The following is a 23,738-nucleotide window of genomic DNA, read 5'->3' as shown; positions in this document are numbered from 1 at the left end:
AGGCTCAGCTGGGACAGCAGCAGCAATTTCTGCATGCAAAGGGTGCTCAGGCCTTGGCAGGGGCTGCCCAGGGAGCTTTGCAGTGCCCAGCCCTGCAGGTGTCCCAGGCAGGGCTGGAGGTGGCACTGTGGGCACAGAGTTTGTGGTCATTGGGAGTGGGGCTGGGGCTGAGTCTCATCCAATGGGCTGCAGCTGTGCCAGACAGGTGAGTGATATTGAAATTAATGAGCCATGGAGTGCCCAGGGGCACTGACCAATCACCCAGGGAGCAGAGGGCACACAGGTGCAGTGAATCAATATGAGGGGATAAAAGGTTGGGCTGAAGAACAATCAAGTGATGATGCTTGAAGCCTTCCTCCGTGTAACTCACACCTTTGCTGTCAGAGGTGTTTTGTTTCCCAAGGAAAAGGGCTGCAGTTCATGTCCAGGGCCCTGTGGCCCTGCTGGGCTGCTGCCTCCTGCAATCCCAGATGGTGCAGGATGTGTCCCCAGGCTGCCACCACCTACAGCTCGGGCTGCCCTGGCAGTGCCCAGCACCTCCTGCAAACTGGGCTGGTGTGTGGGCACAGAGTTTGTGCTCATTGAGAGTGGGGCTGAGCCTCATCCCCAATGGGCTGCAGCTGTGCAGGAGAGGTGAGTGATTTTAAAGATAATGAGCCATTAATGAGCCCAGGGGCACTGACCAATCCCCCAGGAGCAGAGGGCACACAGGTGCAGTGCATCAACATGAGGGGATAAAAGGTTGGGCTGAAGCACAGGAGGGGCAGTTGCTGGCAGCCTTCTGGGGTGTTGGGGTGTTACTCTGTGTGAGCAGATGCCTGAAACCTTCTGACCTGGTAAGGTGTTACTGTGTGTGGGGTGAAGCTTTCTGATATTGTTTGGTGATATTCTGGGTATTGTGGCCATCTCAGTTGTGACATGTGGCATACGCTGTGACAGGCACTCAGTGCTCTGGGCTGGGGACAAGGTAGGCATTGGGCACAGGTTGAAGTCAGTGTGCTGGGGGGGATTTTCCAACCTAAAAGATTCTGTGGTTCTGGGGTTGGTGTATGAAGTTTCCACTGGCAGGATGGTTGTAAACATCTGCAATGTCTGTGGTGATTTCAGAGAGGACTTAGTTTGAGCTTATCCAAAATTCCCACCCCTGCCATGGGCAGGAAGAGCTCCCACTGTCCCAGGCTGCTCCAAGCCCCAAAGTCCAGCCTGGCCTTGGGCACTGCCAGGGATCCAGGGGCAGCCACAGCTGCTCTGGGCACCCTGTGCCAGGGCCTGCCCACCCTGCCAGGGAACAATTCCTAATTCCCAATATCTCATCCAGCCCTGCCCTCTTGCAGGAAGAGGTATTTTTAAATGCAGGGGCAATAAATCATTGCTTTGCAAAAACATCTTTTCAGGCCAATTTCAAGGACTTTAAGCCAGCCCTATGTTAAAAGTGCACCTCCCATTGGTTTCTTTGCTTTAACTGGTGGAGCTTTCCCAATGGAAGAACATTCTAACGGAGCATTCTTGTTACAAACAAGAGGAATGTGGACTCTTGCTGTAAATGACAAGCTTCATCAATCTGAGTATACAATTTATCTAATTACAACTGCAGCTTATTAGGTTTTTTAGGTAATCATTTAAATTAGGTCAGAAATAATTTTGGTGATGTCTTTCAAATGGAGTTTTGTTTCCTTGCCTGGAAAAATGAAGGTTCAGTAGTCCCATGAGCAGCTCTCAGTTATTCCTGTTGCATTTCCATGTGTTGAAGCTCCTGTGAAAATTTGATACATTTATTTTTAAGGCAATATGTGTTGTTTCAAGCACTATGCCCTATATTTACATGAAGTTATGGGGCAAATTCTTCTATCTGGACGTTGCCAGGTGGCTTTGAGGCTCACAGTGGAAGCAGGTGGTTAAATCCTTGTTCTATACCTGTGCACAGCCATCTGAGAAGCTCATTTGGTAATCCTTCTGTTCCTGAACTCTCTTTTGTTGTTTTTCCTTCCAAGGGGTTTCTAATTTTGCAAGATAATTAATTTGATGAATTTAGTAGGATCTCATCCAAGGGGGGAGTGAGGAGGGCACAGTAAGGATGGCAGCAGGCATGGTGCCTCCCCCTTTGCCTTGTGCTCCCCTCTCTTCCCTTTCCCTAAATTCTCTCCCTGAGGTGGTTTTAGGCTCCAACAGCTTTTGCTTCCTTCCAGGATCTCAGTGCAGTTCATGCAATATACAGCAGACTCCTATATATAGCCATGCTATTTTTCCTGGCTGGATCTGAGTGCAGATTTCCCATTTCAGCGCTTTGGATACCCTGTACTCCCTGCTCCCCTTCTGCCTCTCTAGGAGCTGAGTTTCTGAGTCCTGGGAACTGGCTGCAATCATGGGAACACAACATTTAAACCCCACTGCAGAGGCTCCTTCCTTTGCTTAATTTCAGTTATATTTGTGTTTAACCCAATTTATTTGGGTTTTTTTACCCAACTTATTTGGGTTTTTTTCCCCCCAAAGTGAGTCTGCAGATGCTAATCACAACATCCTTCAGTAGTGAATCTTCCCCTGGGGTACAGACACTCTCATCCTCCCCCTAATTGGTTCTGGAATTCAAATAGTGCTGCAAGAAGCCATGGCTGGGGTTAGCACAAGCTCATTTTTCCCTGTGTGTTACTCAGACAGTGGGGTTTGCATTTAAAAGAGAGGGAAAAAAAGAAAGGAAAATGAAATAAACCCTATGGATGCTGCTGCTACAGCATCTTGTCTGTGAAATGATGATGGTTGCACATCTTTTGACTCTTATCCAACCTGTTGGTAAGAAATGGAACATTTTTATCTGTCCTGTCACTTGTTTGATTTAGAAATTATGGGGGGTTTTTTTTTGGTCAGGTGTTGATGTCACATAGGAAACAGGTGTTTCAGTAAATCCTGCTTTGCATTTCAGTAAATCCTGTTTTGGCAGGAATTTCTCTTGAAGATCCAGCCATGTGGAGTTGTGTTTATTTTGGTGTTTCTGAGACCACTGAGCACTCAAATACCAACTGATTTTGGGGTGGCTGCTCAAAGATCTCTTCTCAGAGAGATGGCTGCACGTTCCCTGGAGTTTTTGCAGTAGGTAATCTATAAATTCTGCAATTTCCTTGTCATTTTGTAGCCTGGGATTAGCACAAGACCTGGGTCACCTCTGTTTCCTCTGCTGGGGCTGTTTAGGTTTGGAGTTTGTATATTCTTTGTGAAAATCAATTTCCACAGGTAGGAGTGGGGTATTAATTGCAGCCTGAGCCTCAGGTGCTGCCTGGCTCTTCCCAGTTTGATGATTGGAGTTGTGCTGGGCAGAGCTTTGGAGCTGGGAGTGAACCAAACATTTGTGGTGCCATTCATATGAAAATATCAGGGTTTTGGACTGCCTGCCCCATCAGGACTAATACAAATTACACTTTGCAATCCATTGGTTTAGGGACTGTCAATCTTCCTCACAAAACATCACCTGCCATTTTTCCAGCCTTCATCTCCTGTGGATCACTCCCCAGTAGGTCGTGATGGAATTGCAAACTGGGTTAATCCTAAATTTTTCAAAGGTTACCACTTTGAAGGGGTATTTATAAATGGGAGTTATTTAACAGCCTGTTAAATGTTAGTTTTAGTTTGCAGAGCAGCAATATTGCTTAATCAGTTGCTCTATAAATTAATAAAGGCTTGATCTTTTCCCATTCTTGATATGTTGCTTTTAATAATCCCATTAATTCCCAAAGGCTGGGAAGAAACAAATTACAGCTTTTCAGGATTTATAGGTTTGACATTTTGCAAATCCTACTTTGTGTTCTGGTATTTTTGGACAGAAGTTTTGACTTGTGGGAAACGCAATGATTCCCTGACAAATTCCAAATAAACCCCAAGTTGCCCTGGGGTTGTGGTGAGGACTCCTTTGGTGTTTTTCTCTGGTTTTTGAGCTCTTCAGGTGCTCAGCAGCTTCTAATAATTGGTTAGTGAGAATAAAGCAAATATCAGCATTTTCACTGAAATCCAAATTTCCAGAACTCTTTTCTTTTAGGGACTGACTCCCATGCAGGCAGCTAAAAAAATGAGAAGCTGCTGCATGGATATTATGAAGGAAAATCCAGGTTAAATTGCTTTGTGCACATTCCCCACTGGAACAAATATGAGCCTTACTGGGAGAATTCACCTGCTGAACTCCAGGAATGTTTTGCAGCATGAATTAGGTCAGGAACACACCACAGAGTCAAGCAGGGAATGCTTGGGGGGTTTTATAGGGGAAATGTGGCAGAGAAAATTGCTCCCTCAGCCTTTTGCCAGGGTGAGGCAGGAGCTGAATACAAAGGTTTACAAGGCTGGGCTTAAATCCCAGCTCTTTAAGGCCTCAGACTTGGTTGTGGGAGTGAAGTGGCAGACAGGTGATGTGCTCAGAAGTGAATTAATGTCCCAAATGTAAATGTTGCCATTTGTCAGAGTGATTATCTTGTCTTCTCCTTGTAAAACCAACAAGATGCTTTAAAAGGCTTTGGGGACAAGCCCAGAGGGGGAATCTAAAGGCAAACTTGCCATCCATGCTTTTCAGTGCTGTCAAAGCAGCATCTGAGCTTCACATCTACCCTTCAGGGTTCCTTGTGGGGCAGCTCATTTTTCTGGTTTTGTCTGCTGAGAGATGATTCTTCTGGCTCCTAATTTTCTTGGTCAGTTCCTGCAGGTATTAAAATGTATTTTAAAGGAAAGGGACTGAGCAGGGAATAAAATGAGTGACTGTGGAGGGCAGGTTTGTGTCCTTGGAGAGAAACCTGCTGGGCCAGGTGAGAATGGAATGACAGAAACCTGTGGCAGCTTCACTCTCCTCCTCTTCCCAAAACCCCCCAACCAGCTGGAATGTGCTGGAAAGTTGGACATGGCTCTGTCTGTTCAGCTGTGGGAGAAGGGAGGAGAGAGTCTGATGTCTTAATATTAAAAGAAAGATGCTTAAAGCATGAGTTGGAAACCTGAATTCCTTCTGCTGGGAGTAATTTTTAAAAACTTGTGTTTTAAAAAGTTTGGGTTCCTGCTGAAGTGTGGGGTTTGCTCTGATGGGTAAGTGAAAGAAGTAGTAGCCTTTTAAAAGAGATTTTGCCTCTTGATTTTATTGTGCATGAGAAAATTGGGGAATGTGAAGTGCTTGAGTGAAGTTTGAAACACTGTTGTGTTTATCTGAGTTGAAATTTAAAGGGAAGAATAAAATTTTTTACTTAGAGTAGTTCCTACTCTTGTGCAAAGTGATAAGTTACCAGTTTCTGTATTCAAACCTTCTTGGGGCTTTTAATTTTTGTGTGTGTGATGGTGTGAACAGAATCTAATTTAAGTTTTAGAAATGTAGGTCTGTGTTATCTGCTGTTTTCCTAAGATCTCCTGTGTTATTTGTTACTCTAGCATGTGGCAATCAGCCTTTGGAATACAAATGCAGAATTAAGCCCAGCTTAATTTGCATTTAGAATTGATAAATGTTGCACAAGATGCTGCTTAAAAAATAAAAAGGAAACAGCAAACCCTTTTCAGTCTTTCCCCTCCCATCCTGAAATTGTAGAGCTCAGACTTCAAAGCAGTTTGGACTCCACTTCTAATGAATAAAATGAGATTGTTTCCAAGCTTGTTTTTTCCTTCAGTTGCAAGCATGTGTTTGTTTAGTTTGGTTTTTTGTTGTTTTTTTTTTTTTTTTTTTTTAATTGGAGAATTGCAGAAGCAATTAATCAGTACCTTTTCTCTGGTTTTTGATGTTCCTATCCCATGCAGCTGAAATTTGGGTCTCAGAGCAGGTTTGTTGTGCATGTAACTTAACAGAGAGCTTGTACAAACTATTTAGAAAAAATAAGAAATAAATTCAAGTGAGTCTGCTAGTTAGTGCTTTTTCTGTTTGTAGTTTAATTAATTAAAAAATTGGTTTAAAGCCAAATCACTGCATCCTGTGAAAAGTATTTTCTCCAGTCTTAGTGGATTTTAAAATAGTTTTTCCCCACACACACATTTGAGGGGGACAGATGTGGCTTTGATGGGTTTTTAATGGCATTAATTGCGATGTTTTTATTTGGGATGGGTGAAATTTCCCTCTTGCTGGGCTGGAGCAGCCCTGGTCCTCAAGCTTTACTTGTGTGCATGTGAGGAGTGTGGAGACAGATGTTGCTGGAAGCATCAGTGTGTAGGTGAGTTTTAGTGGCATTTTGTGTGGATCTGAGATATTGGGGAAGCCCAGCCATGATTTGGGTTGCTGTGGTTGCAGATGGAGTTTTTAATGACTGTTGGTTTCTCGGCTGTTTAGGTGACCTGGAAAGGCCCGGGGTGGCCTTGGACAGCCCGCACTTCAAAGGACGAGAAGAGGCTTCAGATCTTTTCTCTTTCTCGATGTTTATTAATTGTTTATCTAAAAGATTTTCTCTTGGCCCGACAGAGGTCTGCTCAGCAGCCAGCCATGAGCACACTGCGAGCCCCCAGGGCAGTCACATATCTTTATACTCAAAATTACGTATACAATATTTATCAATTTTCCCCAATACCTTTTACCCTTATTAACCAGTGCACTTTTAGTAATAACCAATCCCAAAGTGCCACCATCACCACAGAAGATGGAGGCTAAGAAGAAGAAGAAGGACAGGACATGCCCCAATTCTTCCATCTTACTTCTCTAAACCCCCCTGTACAGAAATCCTAAACCCTGTGTCTTACACTCTAATTAACTTATCCCTTCACCATTTACCCCACTGAAATCCTCCCATCCTCATACAGGTGTCGTCTCCCGTGCAGGATCAAAGTGCAGCCACCAGACACTTCTGGCAACATTCCAGGACTCCCGAGCCCCCCAAGGGTGGTCTCAGTGCCTCTGCACCTCAGTTCTGAGGTGCTGAGATCCCACAAATTACATTAATTGAAATGTTTGTATTTGGGATGGGTGAAATTTCCCTCTTGCTGGGCTGGAGCATCCCTGGACCTCAAGCTTCACTTATGTGGTTGTAAGGAGCATTGAGACAGATGTTGCTGGAAGCATCAGCAGTGTGTAGGTGAGTTCTAGTGACATTTCATGTGGATCTGAAATATTTTGGAAGCCCAGCCATGATTGGGGTCACTGTGATTGCAGATGGAATCAACAGCAGAGACTTGGAGTGCAGTGACTCGGAGATTTTTAGAGCATGCAGGGGCACCATGGTTGCTTCAAGCCCTTGAAAAGAAGAACTTGAGCTGGCCATGGTGGGAATATGGGGGAACAGAGGAAGAGAAACTTCCAGCACTTTTGCAGACTCCAGCATTCCCAGAGAAGTTGAATAGCAGCATGCAGAGCTCTGTAGAACCCCCATGTGTATAAATCACCCCAAAGCACAGCAGGGCAGTTCAGCAGTGTTGAGTTTGCTCAGAGAACACCATGAGACTGTTAGAAATGTGTGTTCATGAGAGGAGAGAGCTGCAGGAATTTCTCTAGGTAATTAGGTGAGTCTCAGCCAGCACACACATGGACTCACACCAAAATGTGTTCTGGGAGTGCTTTTCAGACCTGCAACTCTCAGACAACAGCACCAGATGGTGAGGTAATAGGAGAAAATCTGGCCTTGTGTGCCTGGAAGGCTGGGTTGTGTCCTGAAGGAAATGCAGTCTGCTCAGTGCAGCATATGTGTGTTTATAAACATCACCCAGGCTGTGCCTGATGGCAGGGCTCATTCCCAGCTCCAGCCCAAGTGCCTCCTCTGGGAAGGGTTCAGGCAGCTCAAGGTTTGCTTTAAAAATGAAAAAAAAAAAATCCTTGGTTACTTTGGCATTGTGCTGTCTGCTGGCTTATCATCATGTAGCAAAGGGTTAATTGGTGTTCTAAGTCTTGAGTGGGTGATGCACCTGCTTTCCTCCTCAAGTGCCATAAATATGAGCCTAAATCTGTTGAGCACATTAAAAGAAACAGCAATGAATTAATCCAGAATTAATATTCTTGTTGTGAACAGAGCTTTATTTTGCTCTTGTGGGCTTCTTAAGTGTGTGCACCCTGATTTCTCCAAACAATAACTGCATTTATACTCATTTTTCATGCACGGGTTATTGCTTTGTTGTAGCCAAACTTTATTAGTCATATTAATAAGAGAACAGTTTTGAAAAGGACATGAAACTTATTGAACCGATTTGTTTGTTCTGGGGGATGTTTTTTGGATTGTATTTTAAGGTATTGACTTGCAGTTATACTGTATTTTTATTTGTTTGCCCTTTACTTAATAGTTTGGCATTAGCATCAGCATTGCCAAAGTCAGCAGCTGGGTGGATTTAACCCTTGCCTTCATGGTTTTGGGGTTTTCACCTTGTTGGCCTCCTGTTTTATTTTTATTCTTTAAAAATAAAACCCTGAACCCCTGGTGGCCCCTTCCTTCTGCACCTGCTTTCAGCAGCTGGGTTGTGATCTCCATTATCACATAACCTTTTGAGGTCAGCTAAGAGTTTCTCATCCCTTTCTGGAGGCAAGGAACAGGTCTGGGACCTTTTCACAGAGGTGAGGGGGCTGCTCTGCTGATCCACACCACCAGAGGTGTGTGCTTGCCTCCTGGATCTTGCTGATTCCCTCAGGTTTCTCCAGGTGTTTAGGTTTTGGTGGTTTTTTTCCTTCCCCACTTTCTGTTCCTCCATTGCTTCCTGTAAGTAGATTTGGGTTTTCCTGCTCTTCTGTCAAATTTCTCTGAAGCCAAAACTCACTTTAAGGCCTTGCAGGTGCTACTCTCAAACCCAATTTTTTGCAGGATTTTTTTTGCAGTTTTGAGGACTTGGCCAGTCCTGCTCTTCTCAGGCTCAGTCTGTGGACTGGATATGTTGGTCTGAAATGTGGAAATTCAGGAACATGAAGATTGCTGGGCAAGCTCAGGAATTCTACCTCAGATATCCATGATTTCTTTGGGTGGAAGATGGCTAGAGTTTGTCCTGCTCCTGCAGAGTTTTCCAAGCTAATTCAGGCTTGGAGCATCTGCAGCAACACAAGCCCAGCTACCAATGCTTCGGGCAGGGTGAATTCTGCCTCTTGCTTTGCTTACAATAATTGTCACCCTGGGATATCCCTGCTGCTGAAGTGTTCCCTGTTTTCCCCACAAATTCCCACCACTGGTTTGGAGCTGGAGCTTCCAATGTCCTGGCTTTGGTTTAGAGCTAAAAAAGAGAGATAGAAATATTGTTCTCTAATGAGATAAATTGGGATTTGGCTGAGGTTGGAAATGAACTGTGAAATCCGTGTAGATTGGATGGGTTCATCCATCCCCCTCCAGCATTCCACAGAAACCTAATTAGTGCCTTTATAAAGGAATATAATTTCCTCTGTTACTTTAATCAGGGGGTTGGGTTTTTTTGCTTTTACTGGGAATAACAGGTTGTGAAAAGGAAATACCCATACCAGCGTTGTCTTGGATTTTATTTTGCACAAACCTAATTGAATCTGCTAATTTAAATCTCATGCAAGGAGGCTGGGGTAATAATAGTCCTCCTGCAAACTGTGTGGTGGAGCCAGCTAGGATTTGTGGATTTGTTGTTTGGATCTTCGTCCTTGTGGAAATAAGGTGCTGTTCCAGGAAAGGCAGAACCAAAAAACCATTTTTTTTTCCAGCTCCCATCTGTTGGTTTTTAACATGGTTTTATTGATGCACTTCTTCAAATAGCATCTTGTGTTTGCAGCATGAAGCTGAGTCACCATCCCTACAGGGATTTAAAAGCATTGTGGATGTGGCCTTGGCAGTGCTGGGGGAAAGGTTGGACATGATGGTCTTTGAGGGCTTCTTCAAACTGAGCCATTCTGGGATGTGATGCTGTAAGAATGCTGAAAACTCATTGAAAGAGTTATTTGAAAGAAAAGATCATTTCAGGGGAAACCTTTGGAGTGGATGTTCCTCCCACCTGTAGAAATGGATGCCATGCTTCCTGCTTTTCAGGAGTTTTGTTACAGTTGTTCAGGTTGTTGTTACTATCTTCTTATTGTTTTGTAGTTCTCAGATCCAGCTGTTGTTTCCTTGCAGTATGTTTTCCATCTATCTTAATTTTCCTATAAATATTCATTCTTCAAGTTGCATCTCTTCTTAAATTCTGGTCCTTTTCTCTTTTTTGTGGAGAGTGTCTGCCTAATGCACATTTGGGTTACTGCACTTCTGGATATGTCCTCATGTCTCTGGGAGCTCTCAGCCATGGTGATGTTTCTTGCTTCAGATTTTGGGTTGATGTGGTTTTGGGTCTGTCTGCCCTGACTAGAAAGTTTCTCTTGTTTTAAGGCTTTTGTAACTTTCCCAGTAAGGTGACTTTCAAAAGAAGGGAGGGGAGGAGAATACAGGGATTATTTTTAGGAATATGCCATCCCTTGGAAAAGCAGCTGTCCACCAACGTACAATCACGTGCAATAACTTCAGATTCATCCAGATTTGTTTCCCATGGACTCACCACACCTAGCAGTGGCCAAGGCCAGGCTGGATGGGGTTGGAGCAACCTGGGATAGTGGAAGATGTCCCTGGGGTGGAACAGGATGAGTTTTAAGTCACACCAACACAAACCAATCTGGTTTTCCATAATATGTGTGTGAGATAAGAGGAACAACTGCATTTTGGAGTGGAGCTGATGCTCCCTGCACAAAGAGCACAGGCAGATGGCAAGTCCAAACTTTTCAGTATTTTCAGGAAAGGGAATGCAAATGCCACACTCTGAGCTGTCTCTGAGGGCTCGTTTGCTGGTTCTGTAGATAATGCTCAAATTATCTTCAGAAATCTAATGATCATTGTTAACACAAGCAAATACATATCCCAGCCACTGCAGTGCAGGAGAATTTGGCAGGAGGGGATATTTTTGTGTTCATCAAAAGCACATCTCTTCCAGAAGGACAATAGTTTGTGGATGAAATGGGTTGGTGCTTGTGGAGGGGTGTAAGATCTGTTCCTCTCTATGTCTGCTCTTGGCTTGGTGTGAGTGTACAGAGCAGATCTGAACCTGTACCTTGCATTTAATCAGAAAATCCAACCATCAGCTGCTTTATAGCTCTCATTTCCAGTAAATGTTTTGGGATAGATCTATCACCTGGTAAATCTGTAAATAAAGCAAAGGCTGCTCCTTGTGCAGATGGGGAAAGCTCAACTAAACCTAAACACAATGTTTCAGATTGTGTTAAAAGAACCCCATGGGTAATGATCCACATCCCCAAAATCCACAAGCATTTGCTGCCAAGAGAAAGGTTTATCTTGGAAATTTTGCTGGTTGAAAATGCTGCATCTCCTCTCTCAATAATTCTTGTGACTGTAAGATTGATAAATACAGTAAGTGCATATTAGAGGAGAAATGGTTGAAACTAGAGATGAAATGGAAGGGATTATCCTTTAACAGAGTCTGTATGAAATTTATACATGTAACTCTTTTGGGGTGGGAGAGACAGATTCCCAGCAACCAAGACAATTATTTATTTCAGTGGTTGGTGTTTTTTCCTTGCAGCCTTTGGAGGTTTGATTTGGTGCAGTGGTGACAGTGTTGTGTTGTTCATATTCATGAGTTGCCTCACTGGGAACACGTTCAGACAGCCTGAATTATCTTCTCTCTGAGCATTGTGTTGTGGTGGGGCTTTCTCTAAAGCCCTCACTCCTTAGTGCTCACCAGAAGAGTTGTATTCCTTTCTCCCAGGATGGCTGAGGGAGCTCAGTGGGGACCTGGTGTCCCCGCCCTGCTCCAGCAGGGCCATCCCAGAGCCCAGGGCACAGCACTGTGTGCAGCCAGCTGTGCCCCAGCCCCAGGGAGGAGAGCCCCCAGGCCGTGTGGGCAATGTGCTCAGGGCTGGGCACTGCCCAGGGCACAAGTTGTGCCTCCTGTGCAGGGCAATTGCTGGGCTCAGGCCCTGCCCGTGGCTCTGGTGCCATCGCTGGGCCCCGGAGCAGAGCCTGGGCCCTGCTCTGCCCCTCCCTGCAGCCAGGCCCAGCCAGGCCTGAGGGCCCCTCTCAGCTGGGGCTCCTCTCCAGGCTGAGCAGCCCCAGCTCCCTCAGCCTGGCCTGGAAGGGCACCCACATGCTCCAGGCCCTTGCTCAGCTCCAGCAGCTCCTGGCCCTGCTGTGCTCAGCACCCGCAGCTGGACACAGCACTGCAGAGGTGCCTCCAGGGCTGCCCCAGGGCCAGCATCCCTCCCTGCCCTGCTGCCAATGCTCTGCTGCTGCCCCCGGCTCCATTGGCCTCCTTGGGCCGGGACACTCTGCTGGCTCAGGGACAGCTCGGTGTCCCCAGGACACTCTGCTGGCTCAGGGACAGCTCGGTGTCCCCTTCAGGACACTCTGCTGGCTCAGGGACAGCTCGGTGTCCCCCAAGTCCTTCCCCACAGAGTTGCTCCAGCAGCTCCTGCCCAGTCTGTGCTGGTGCCCAGGGTTGTCCCTGCCCATCTCCAGGACTTCTCCTTCTGCTCCTTCTCTTCCTCAAGCCTCCTGCTCCCTCATGGAATAACCCCTTTATGGGAATGCAGGCTGCAAGATCCACATCTGTGACTGATGGCAAAGCAACAACAAACCAATGAAGAAAACACAACCTTATGATATACCTTTCCTTCATCTCTGTTGTCCTGTACCTACATTTTGGATTTCTTAGTGTCATATTTTATCTGTGGAAACCCAGAAAATAACTCCCTTTCCCTGAATATTCAGAATATTCTCTTTTCCTGAGAAAGCTCTTTTGGTTTGTTCTTCCTTCATGCATCCAGCATTGGGATTTATACTGAATCTGAATGTGCTGAGTTTTATTTTTGGTTTTTTTTCCCCTTTAGTGTTTTGCTTTGAGATGCAGAACTAAAAATGCCTGGGATGTTTTCCCTTTCTGAGGCTTTTTTTTACCCCCAGTGCATTTTGCTCTTCTGTCTATATTTGGGAAAAACTGGATCATAGTAGTAGAGACCTGTAGTTCATACAACTTTGGCTGGGACAATTTCACTGAAAATGCTTCTGGACACAAATATTTACTGCTGCAAGAGTTGGAGCTGTAGTTTGATGTGGGTTTATGAAGCAAGTTGTATGTGTCAGTAGTTAGTAAATAAAGAGTAGCAGTGTATTGGGTGGAATACAAAAAGAAAAGCTGGAATTTTGGCCACTGGGTTACAGCTGCTGAGAGGATTTTCCCCTTTCTTTTCTCTCCAGCTGTGTCAAAGGTTTGTGTGATTTTAGGGTTTTTTTGGTGTTTGGGTTTTTGCTCCCTTCCTGCTGGTTTGTTGTTTATCATCCTGTTTTATTACTACATTATTATAGCATCCCTTTTTATTATTAGATTTATCTGATGGACATGATTTTTTTATACTTGTAGGGGTTTTTTGGTGATTTTTAGGGGGTTTTTTGTTGACTTTGGTGCCAGAAGAAATAGCAAAATCTTTTCAAGGCTTCCCTGTAGAACCCTGTATTAATGCATAACAGAGGCAGCAATTTGTTGTTAATTTTTATTACCAACAGAGAGGTTCTGCTCATAACTGGGCCTTGGTTTTCTACCCTTTACTCCTCGTAGAGATGAACCTTCAGCATGTTATTGCTGGACTATAATTATGGAAGAGCAGAATCCTAGTGGCTGTTCCAGGCTTCCTCCTGCTTTCCTTTAGAGCTAACCAGGCTTTTATTCCTGGTTGGAATCACTGATTGCCTGTCATCTATCTGCCTCCAGCAGCTCTGGTGGCAATTCTTGGCTATTTCAGGATTCCCTAAATGTCCTTCAGGTCAGGTAAACTTCCTATAATTGGGAAGATGGAGTGGGCTTGCTGCAGTCCTTGTTTGCCAGGCTCATGTGGGCTGTTGAGGTGAGGAGGAACTGGAAATTGGGCTGCCTAAATTAGAGGGTTGATGGATATGAAAAGGGTGAAGAACCAGGTGGAACAGGCAAATGGGAATATTGGAAGCTCCTTGTGAACACCTGGGTATTTCACATCATTGTTGCTCTTATTCAGAGCTAAAATGATATGTTAATAATAAAGCTTTAACAAGAAGAGCTGTGGAGCTCCAACACACTTTACACAAGCAGAAAAAGTAATTAAAAAGTAATTAGCAGGATGATCTTTTTGGTGCTGGTTGATTTTTTTAATTTTTTTTTTTGTGTGCTTGAGGGCCTCATTCTTGCAGTCAAATGTGGAGCAAAATCAAATGACTCCAAGTCAAAATTGTTGATGTTGAAATTGTAAACAAGCTGTAAATATTTGACTAAAGGTAATCAACTGTTGACAAAAATTAACAAGGGATGTTATCAATTTTCCCTTGCTTTGAAACTATTTTTAACTGTAAATCTTTGTCAAACATCTTATGCTTGGGCCACAGGAGTTACTATGGGCATTGCTTCAGCAATAGGTTTGGGATTTGTATTTTCTAATTGTTCTGTGGTATTTTTTGCTGATTGGTTTTTTTGTGTTGATGAGTGGATCATATTTTGATGAGATGAGGAAAACAAAGATTTAGATGAGGTATTAAATTATCAGGGTGCTGTGAGGGCTGAGAAGCTAGAAGGTAGATAAGGTTTGTAGGGCCGTGCATGATAAATCAAATATGATAATGAATTCTAGATTCAGAAGGGAAAAATAATACACAGTTTGCATGATAATGCAGGTCACAAGCAGTACTTTTACTTTCAAATGTTGATTAGTTAAGCAGTTTTTAAAATGATGTTGCATCCGTGTTTGGGAACAGCTTGTCAGCATCTGTTTAGGGTTTGTTTCATAATTTCTCCAAAGGGATGTCAAATGGAGGAATTCTGTTGACTAAATTACTGCAGGCTATTAGTTATGCTCTTGAAATATATTATTACAAATGTAAATAATAGTCATCAGCTACAAGTGGATTGCTCCTCTTACAGGCTTGCTTATTAAAAAAATAAAAGATTGTGGAACTGCTCTGAATTTTCAACAGAAAAATTAGGCTGGTTTTGTGTTTTCTGTGGGGAGCTGGGACATGGGGACAATGATTGTGGTGGAGGAAAGAGGAAGGACCTGCATTTTTCCCTTCATGGTTCTAATTTTTCTTTCCTTTTTGTCTACTGAAGTAGCATTCCCCTCATGAAACCATCCAACCTTCCCCAGTCTGAGTTCAGCCACTTTTCCTTCTGTTTTCTGGCATGCTGAAGGGGAGGCTGTTCTGGTGGTGACGTTTGAGGAGTGAACATGGAATATAAGAGGGGTTTTGTCCTGACGTGGACCAGTCTGGCTTAGGAGATCACCTGAGCCTCGTTGGGCTTCATCTTCACTCACAGCTGGTCTGGCAAGGGTGAGGTCCCCATGAGCAGAGCCAGGTGGCACTGGGTTAACTGGCTGGTGTCCTCATGGTAGGGACACCACTGGCTTCTCTCACAGCTGGCAGGCACAGGACAGCTCTCTCCAGCTCTAATTCTTCCTTCCTTTTCTCCACTGAAGCAACATTCCCCTCATAAAACCTTCCAACCTTCTCCAGTCTGAGTTCAGCCACTTTTCCTGCTGTTTTCTGGCATGCTGAGGGGGAGGCTGTTCTAGTGGTGACGTTTGAGGAGTGAACATGGAATAAGAGAGGTTTTGTCCTGACATGGACCAGTCTGACTTAGGAGCTCGTATAAACCTTGTTGGGCTTCATCTTCTCTCACAGCTGGTCTGGCAAGGGTGAGGTCCCCATGAGCAGAGCCAGGTGGCACTGGGTTAACTGGCTGGAGTGGTGTCCCTGTGGTCCCTGCTGCTGGCAGGCACAGGACAGCTCTCTCCAGCTCTAATTCTTCCTTCCTTTTCCTCCACTGAAGCAATATTCCGAATATGAAACCTTCCAACCTTCTCTATTTTCTGAGTTTGTCCCCTTTGACCACACTTTGTTTTGGACTGAGCTTTCCTTGGCTGTTTTCCTTCCTGAAGCATGACCAGGAGAAAGGACAGGTTTGGACACCCTGTCCTGCATTTTCCCTCACCACTGGACACCTTGGTGTGTATGGGATGTGCAGAGCAGGGCCAGGGAGGGGGATGAGATCCATTGCTGGGAGAGATCCTGCTCTTATAGCTGTGATTGTCACCAATCTCCTTGATGAAAATAAGCCAAGCCACAATTGCTGACTCTCCAGCCTTTCCAGCCAGTTCTTTCTGAATCATCAGCTTTTGAAAGGAGCAATGGAAATTGTGCAAAGTTCTGGCTTTCACAAATAATCATCTTCAAGTGGGACAGTTGTCATCTCTATTCCCTCACAGAATCACAGAGCAGTTGGCAGGTGAAGGGACTTTGAATTCCATCCCATCCCACCCTGTGCCATGGGCAGGGACACCTTCCACTATCCAGGTTGCTCCAAGAACCTTTATCTTTGAGGAGAGCTAAAGATATGTCTACATTGTTGGCTTTTCCACTGCTCTTGAAATGATTTTTGGCCAGAATTGGAAGCAGGTTATTTAATTTTGTGAATTGTTTGTTGTGGAAAATGTGCAGTACAACTTCTTGGCCTGCATTTTGTTCCATGGGAAGATGTCAGAGCAACCTGGACTGTGGAATTGGACCCAACTTGGGAGTCAGATCATCTCAGTGTGTTTCTTTCACACAATCTCGTGCCACTGTGAGAGGAAAACCTCTTGTTTTTTCAGCTGCTCAGTGGAGCCTGCTCTGCAGAGAAATCTTCCTTATGGTGCCTGTTAAAAGAAAATCAATGTAGTATTCCATGTTTGCTCAGAAGAAACTGTTGTGTCTCTTCTCTCTACTTCTCTCCAAGATTTTCAAAGAATCATGACTCACAAGGATCATCCAAGTCTAGCTCCTGGCCCTTACTGCCTATAAGTTTCTAGAATTTTTTTTTTTTAAATATCCAGTGTGAAACAACTGAATTCAGAAGAGGGATTCTGTTGTTGTTGTTTCACTTTCTTTCAGATCTGTCATTCAGTGCTTGCTCACCTCCAAGACAGATTTAAAACTAAAGAAATCCAGAGGGGTGTTCACATTCAGGTTGCTTTGGGAATCCCTGGATGGTTTTTACTGAAGCCTGAAAATCCCCTTTTGAATTCCTAGGAATTGCAAACGCTAAAAATGTGTTTCCAACTTTGAGCAATATTAGTTTGAATTGTTTGATTACTAGACTAAAAAAAATAATTTTGGCACTCATCTGAATCTTAAATAGAAGAGTTGTGCTGGTTTTGGTTTTTTTGTGTGAGGGCAAGCTGGAGGTGGTGCCTGGTCAGTGGTTCTGATGGAGGACAGAGGAGGGACCTATGTTTTTCTCCTCATGTGTGTCTCATTCTTTATTCCTTTTCCTTCACTAAAGCAACATATTCCCCTCATGGAACCCTCTGGATTTTGCTTCATAACCATAAATTGCGAAATACACTAAACTCTCTTTTTTTCTCTGCCCTCACTTGGTGGAACAAGGTGATTCCACTCTTAAACTCTCAGCATTTTACTAACCCATGGAATTGGGGATATTCTTGTGTTTGGGGAGACAATGGGGGAGTCACTCATTTTTGGAGCACTGAACACTTGTCCTTCTCAGTGTCTGCAGGGACTCAGGGCAAGATCTTTTCATCAGGTGCTGGGTGGTACTTCAGACCAAGTCAGGAGTTACATTTTCTTAATCACTTCTGATGATTCAGCCTGGAACATGAATCACCCTGGACAGAGAGCTGGATGTTTCCAGGCTGGTAAGAGCCAAGTAATTTTAGTTTGCCCCAGAGGCTAAATTGATGTTCAGATCAAGTTCAATTTTTTTTTTTTCACACTCCCAACTGTTCATTTTTTCTTGTTCTGACAGTTTTTTTTTTACTGGGAGCCTAAAAGGTCTGTCAGCATGGGCTTGCCTGGGCATCCTGTCAGAGCCTGGGGGCTGCACCTCCTCAACATGTGCTCTGTGTGAAAATGTCTGCCTGGGTCAGTGGCTGTTTGATTTACTTCATTGAGAAGATGGTTCTGGTGTCCCCAGGAAGCTGCTTAGTCCCAAACATGAGATCTGAACTTGGTGGCTTTTCAGGGAGAGATTTCTCACCATGTCACATGTTCTCCCTGCACTGGTTTCTGTCCATTGGGGCAAGCTGGGCAAGGTGCCTCAGAAATAAAATGGTTTTGGGTTTTTTTTTTTTAAATCATCTTGATGGTTAAAATTTTCAGGAAGAATTTCTGCTTGGAAAGGGTGCTCAGGCCTTGGCAGGGGCTGCCCAGGGAGCTTTGCAGTGCCAGCCCTGCAGGTGTCCCAGGCAGGGCTGGAGGTGGCACTCAGAGCTCTGGGCTGGGCACAAGGTGGGCACTGGGCACAGCTGGGACTCCAGGGGCTGGGAAGGCTTTTCAAACCTAATAATTCTGTGGCTAAAAACCTAATTTTTAAAATTTTCTGGTGTTCATTTCAGTAGGAAAGCTTGCTACAGAGAATTCTCACTGTTGGAGCTTTTGGTTCTTGTTTAACCTGCTGATGGTTGACTGTGTGGGAAGGTCTACTGCAGGATTTCTTGTTTTGTTTTCACACCTGACATTTCTGCCAGGGTGGAGATGTTCACTTGATCCTGTGCAGCTCTGAGGGTGGGCAGGCCCTGGCAGAGGGTGCCCAGAGCAGCTGTGGCTGCCCCTGGATCCCTGGAAGAGTCCAAGGCCAGGCTGGGATGGGGCTTGGAGCCACCTGGGATAGTGGAACGTGTCTCTTTTTCCATTAATTGTTTGGGGATTTAGTAATTTCTGATGTTATTTCATATTATTTTTTTCTTTTTTTTAATCAAGTGTGTTTGAAGTGAGACCAAGTTTGGAGATTTTCCCTCAGTTCTCACTATTCAAAGCTTTGTTCAACCTGTTGTTCTTGTGTTAGTTAAAATTCAGGGACTGTTTTTTTCTTTTCAAGTGAGGTGGAGAGTTTAGTTGAGCTTTCCATTTCACCCTTCCAAATGTGAGTGCGTGCTCTGGAGATTAAAATGCACTATTAGGGACTGATTAAAACATAAAATTAAATTGTGTATCATAATTTTAGCTCCAAGTTTAGATTAATTAAAAAGTAAATTGCTTATAACACCTTCCACTTTGATACTTCTGTGCCTTCCCATATGATCTGATGGAAGTGGGAAGTTTAAACAGTCAACTGAACACACTTTTCCATGAACAATGAGAATTAAATAGCCAGGTTTGGGTACTGCATCATTAGGATTACAAGAGACACTGGTTATGAGAAATATGGTCATGTTTTAAAAGTTTAAATTTTAAAAGTTAATATAACTGAAAGGTAATTTAAATGGGAAAGAAGCATCCAGAATGAAGAATTTTAAGGAATTATGTCTTAACCAGTAAAATTTTGTGTAAAAAACTCTTTTACAAGTGGTTCTATGTAGTTTTAGAGATTCAAAATCAAAATGTCATTTTAATACTTCATTGTCTTTTTTTCTTTCCAGTAAGCTTGAAGTTCACTCCAAATTTTAAAATTTCAGTTATTAGAGATTATTAGAGGGATTATTAAAGAGTTTTCAAGATGCTGAGTGCTATTGAAAAGGAGCATTAAGCTAATTTTGCTGGGGCCAAGGTGTGTATGTACATAAAAGATGTTGTATATGCAGCCTGAACACTGAACATGTTTTCCTCACTTGTGCTTTATTCTTATTTATTTGGTGCTTTATTTCATCTCATTAAAGACTTAAGGTGAAATCTGGATGAATCTGGAGCTTTGTGTCAGGTGGTTTTTCCAATGCTGGCCTTTATTGTAATAATTCAGTCTGCAGGGAGGAGGACACTGTCCCTTGTGGCTCTTTGCTTCAGATCTATTAATTTTAACATAATTAATCTGTTTACTGAAATTTGTCCCTCTCATGCCCTGATTTTCTTCCTCCTTAGAATGAGCACCTGGCAAGCTGTTCTGCAGATTTATCACATGTGCTTCAAATGGGCTGAGGAACAAAAATGAAGACATTTTTCCTTAAATGCCTGACTGTCCTTGAAGCCTGGGGCTTTGCAGCAGACAGCCCTGAGTGGAAATGGATGAGGAGTTTTTCCTCTGCTCTGGCTTTCAGCAAACTTCCATTTTCTTGCCCTTCAGGTAGGAAATGGGGTGTATCCTACTATGAGGTGGAAAAGAGTAGCAGAACCAGAGCAGAGAGTGCTGAAAAGCATTTGAGGAGGATATTTTATTTTACTTTTTTTAGCTACTCAAGTATTCCAAATACTGTATTTTGTTTTCTGGTTTTTTTTGGAAACAGGCCTGCTCCCAGAAATGGTGGAATTCTGAAATGCTGCTACTTCTCTTTGTCCCTAGGGAAGAAACTGCTTTTGTATTGCAAACTCAGTGGAGCAGAAATTTATGAGCAGCCTGATTTATGCCCTTCTGTTGGGGAGGAGGGATTAAAATAATTGGGAACCTCTGGATGTGGAAACACTCATTTTGTTTCTTCTGTACATTGTGTGAGATGACTGTGAAATGATCCCCCAAACATCCAGGGGGACTTGGACAAGTTCCAGAACTGGCCCATGGGGATTTCAGGGGTTTAATAAAGCCAGGTGCTGGTGCTGCCCTTGGGTCAGAACAACATCCAGGATGGATCCAGGCTGGGGATGAGCAGCCCTGGGGGTGCTGGGGGTGAGAGCTGGGAGCCAGAACCCCCCCGTGCCCTGGGCTGAGCCCCAGCGTGGGCAGCAGGGCAGGGGGGGATTCTGCCCCTGTGCCCTGGGCTCAGGTGAGACCCCACCTGCAGAGCTGCCCCAGCACAGGAGGGACCTGGAGCTGCTGCAGAGAGCCCAGGGCAGGCACCAGCATGGGCAGAGGGATGGAGCAGCTCTGCTGGGAGGAAAGGCTGGCACAGCTGGGGGGGCTCACCTGGACAGGAGAAGCTCTGGGGTGACCAAACTGTGGCCTTGCAGGGCCTGAAGGAGCTACAGGAAACATGGACAGAGATTCTGGACATGGGATGGAGGGACAGGACACAGGGAATGGCTCCCACTGCTGGAGGATCCCCTGGATCCCTGGCAGTGTCCAAGGCCCATTGAATTAGAAACCAGTTTGTACCAAACAATAATGATTCTTCCTCCTGACGTACCAGACGTTTCCTTTACTGGTGCCATAAATTCCCTTCTGCTGTTCCTTTAGGAAGTGTGGCCTGACAGTAATTAAGCAGTAATTGGTGTATGAAGGCAGGAGCTGTTCCCAGTAGCTAAGTATTGTTAGAAAATAATTTCATTTATCCAATAGTATTTCAGCAGTTCTAACCAATTTTGGGTTTATTATGTACCATATGTCTGCCCAGCAGGACTTGGGATTTGGTTTAGCAAATGCAGTTGTTGTGCTTTATTGAATGCTGGTTTTAAAAATACTTTTTTTTTTTTGTCATGCCAGGGTATATAAATATTTTCTTTCCCTCCCATGTATGTTGCTATCTCCCAAACTTCTGTATAGCTTTTGGTTCATCATCTCTTGTGAAATCGTGGAATTTTTGAGGAAAGGGCAGGCTGCTGGGTTGTGTTTTTGTTTTTTTGTTTTTTTGTTTTTTTTTTTCCCTGAAGACTGGGTTTTGGTCAGAACTCAGACCTAAGGAGTAACAGCAATGGCAGAGCTTAGCTGAGCATGGTTTTGCAATATTTTGATTTTCCTTTATTTTTTGTGTTTTCTGCTTCTTTTTCCTGTGGTTTAATTTATGGAAGCCAGTCTTGATGATGTTTGCACACAACCCTGACCATGAGCTTCACCTAAATGGGGAATCCAGGGGTTCTGCTCTTGTTTGGGAGCACAGGTGTGGAAATGACTACTCTGTGGAAAGACAAATAATTTGTGTTCATTGAAGAATATCCTGATAGCCTTTAACTGTTAAAAGCTGACTTAAAAAACCTCTTTCTACCCAAGAAACTTTTGCTCTTGTTGCATCCCAGTGATGAGTGAGGCTGATGGAGAGATTTAGCTCTTGGAATTATTAGACAGGGACATGATCCATTGTGGTTGGTTTGTCCTCAGCATTCCTGCTGGGATTCATGTCCTCTCCTGGTGGGTGGTGAGGAGAGAAACTGCTTTTCCCATCTCTGAAAGGTGCAGGGCACTGTTGCAAGATGAGAGGAAATGCAGGAATGGTTTCCCTGGGAAAGCTCACAGAGGTGAGTTCATGAAGAGATGAACCTGGAGCAGTGATGAAACGTTGGGAGTTTCTCTTTTCCTTAAACATTTGGACTGCATTAAAAGACTTTTCAATTTCTCCACAGAAACACAGGAGGTGGAAAAACCTTGTGTTCGTTTTCTCTGGGAATTAGTCCCACACTTCCCACCATTGTTAAGATTTCATGAAATCCAGGGGAAATTCAGCAGAGATTTAATTACAGGACTGTAAATAATTCTTCTCTGAAGAATAACTAAGTGATTTCAGAACTTCATGGAAAAGGAAGGACAGAAGAAGGATGTCATGGAACTGTGTAGTGACTGAGGGGAAGGGGGAGCAAGGATAGATAATTCCCACCTTTTCCAATGCAGACACTGAGCTATCAATACATTAAATAAGTTGTTACTAGGATTTTTTCTTTTTTTTTTTTTCATCTTTGTTTTGCAATCTTAATGATCTCTCTGTTTAGATGCCTGGTCAGCCACAGCTTTGTCCTAACTGATGACCTTTCGTCTTTATAAGGATGAAAAAAGATTTCATGGGTAATTTCATTCTTAGAAGGTGGCTTTCTTTTTTCTTTTTCGTACACCTAGATAAGAAACTTCTCTCACAGATCTTAGAACAAGGCTATTGTTACCTGTCCTATTGTAGGATCAGTAGTGGAGTGTGGAAACTAAAATCTGAGAGTTTTCTGCCTCTTCCCTATTCTTACTTCTAACACAGGTGAAGTCAACAAATTTTTGGAAATAAAGCCAAATTTTTTCTGTATTGCATTTCTTTTTTCAAATGTAAGAGGCTCTTATGTATGAAGGAAGTTCATAGTAGCCAACTGATTCTAGAATCTTTATTTTTCTTTGCCTCCTCTGAAGTAGGAATGAAGTTTCAATTGTTTTTCAGAGATCCCACCTTCTGTTTTGCAATTCATCCATTTGTTAGGCTTTTTTAAATGGCGAAGAGAATTTAGTTTTAATACCAGATTTATGGTCAGATTGGCCATTTAATTAACTTCAGACAAAACTTTGATATGAAATAGGAATGGGTTTGGTGTTCTGCCACAAACCAGAATTACTCTGTGTTTTGGGACACTCTGAATTGGGTTTTAGCAGTGTTGTGCTGAATTATGCCATGGAATGAGCGGAAGTGGCAGTGTAAGATGATTTTTAAACAGCAGTGGCACGAGTGATTGGAATGATGAGTGTTGAGGTATTTCTGTCAAGTTTTTTTGCATAATGAGAAGGGAGTGAGTTATTGGGGGAGAGATAGCAATGATCCAGCTCATAAAAGCTGTGCTCAGGAGAATAATTTCATTAAATACTCCAGCAGATCAGTAAATCCTTCAGCTGCCTTTTGCAGAACAGTCAGAGAGTTGATGTTCTTCTGGGAGGAATTCACCTCCTGTTTCTTGCCTCCTCCCTCCACCCTGCCATTTTGCTAAATCAATTTATTGCCTGGCAAAGCCTGCAAACAAAGCCTTCCAAGGCAGTAAAGATCCCATCCACTCAGAGGCCTTTTCTGTGAATATCCTAAAATTGCTGTCACTGATCCTTGGGTTGGAGTGCAGCTTGTCCTGCCCAGCTCCCCGGGCTTCCCTGTCCTGCTCTTCCCTTGACTTTAACAAGGATTTTTTTGCGCTCTGCTTCCCATTTTCACCATCAGTCCACTGACCTGACCTGGGCTTTGTGCCAGGTCTCCATGACTTTGGGCTCTTTGGTATCAGAAACCTTCTGTGCCATCTCCAAGAAAGGGGGAAAATCCTTTTATAAATACCCATTTCTATAGAACTCAGCATGAG

General features: G+C 43.8%; 1 protein-coding gene across 1 annotated transcript in view; it reads left to right on the top strand.

Moving 5' to 3' along the window:
* The first annotated feature begins 790 nt into the window (after positions 1-790).
* Positions 791-23,738, top strand: part of PCDH15 (protocadherin related 15) — a 309,038-nt gene continuing 286,090 nt past the window's right edge. Inside the window, exons 1-2 of the mRNA XM_058810078.1 lie at positions 791-836; positions 2,936-3,088. The gene's annotated coding sequence lies outside the window, so the exon portion shown is untranslated. The remainder of the gene's footprint in view (positions 837-2,935; positions 3,089-23,738) is intronic.

The sequence above is a fragment of the Ammospiza caudacuta genome, chromosome 9 (genome assembly GCF_027887145.1).
Source record: "Ammospiza caudacuta isolate bAmmCau1 chromosome 9, bAmmCau1.pri, whole genome shotgun sequence".
NCBI lineage: Eukaryota > Metazoa > Chordata > Aves > Passeriformes > Passerellidae > Ammospiza > Ammospiza caudacuta.
The sequence above is the reverse complement of the archived record's forward strand: the minus strand, read 5'-3'. Positions and strand labels throughout refer to the sequence as shown.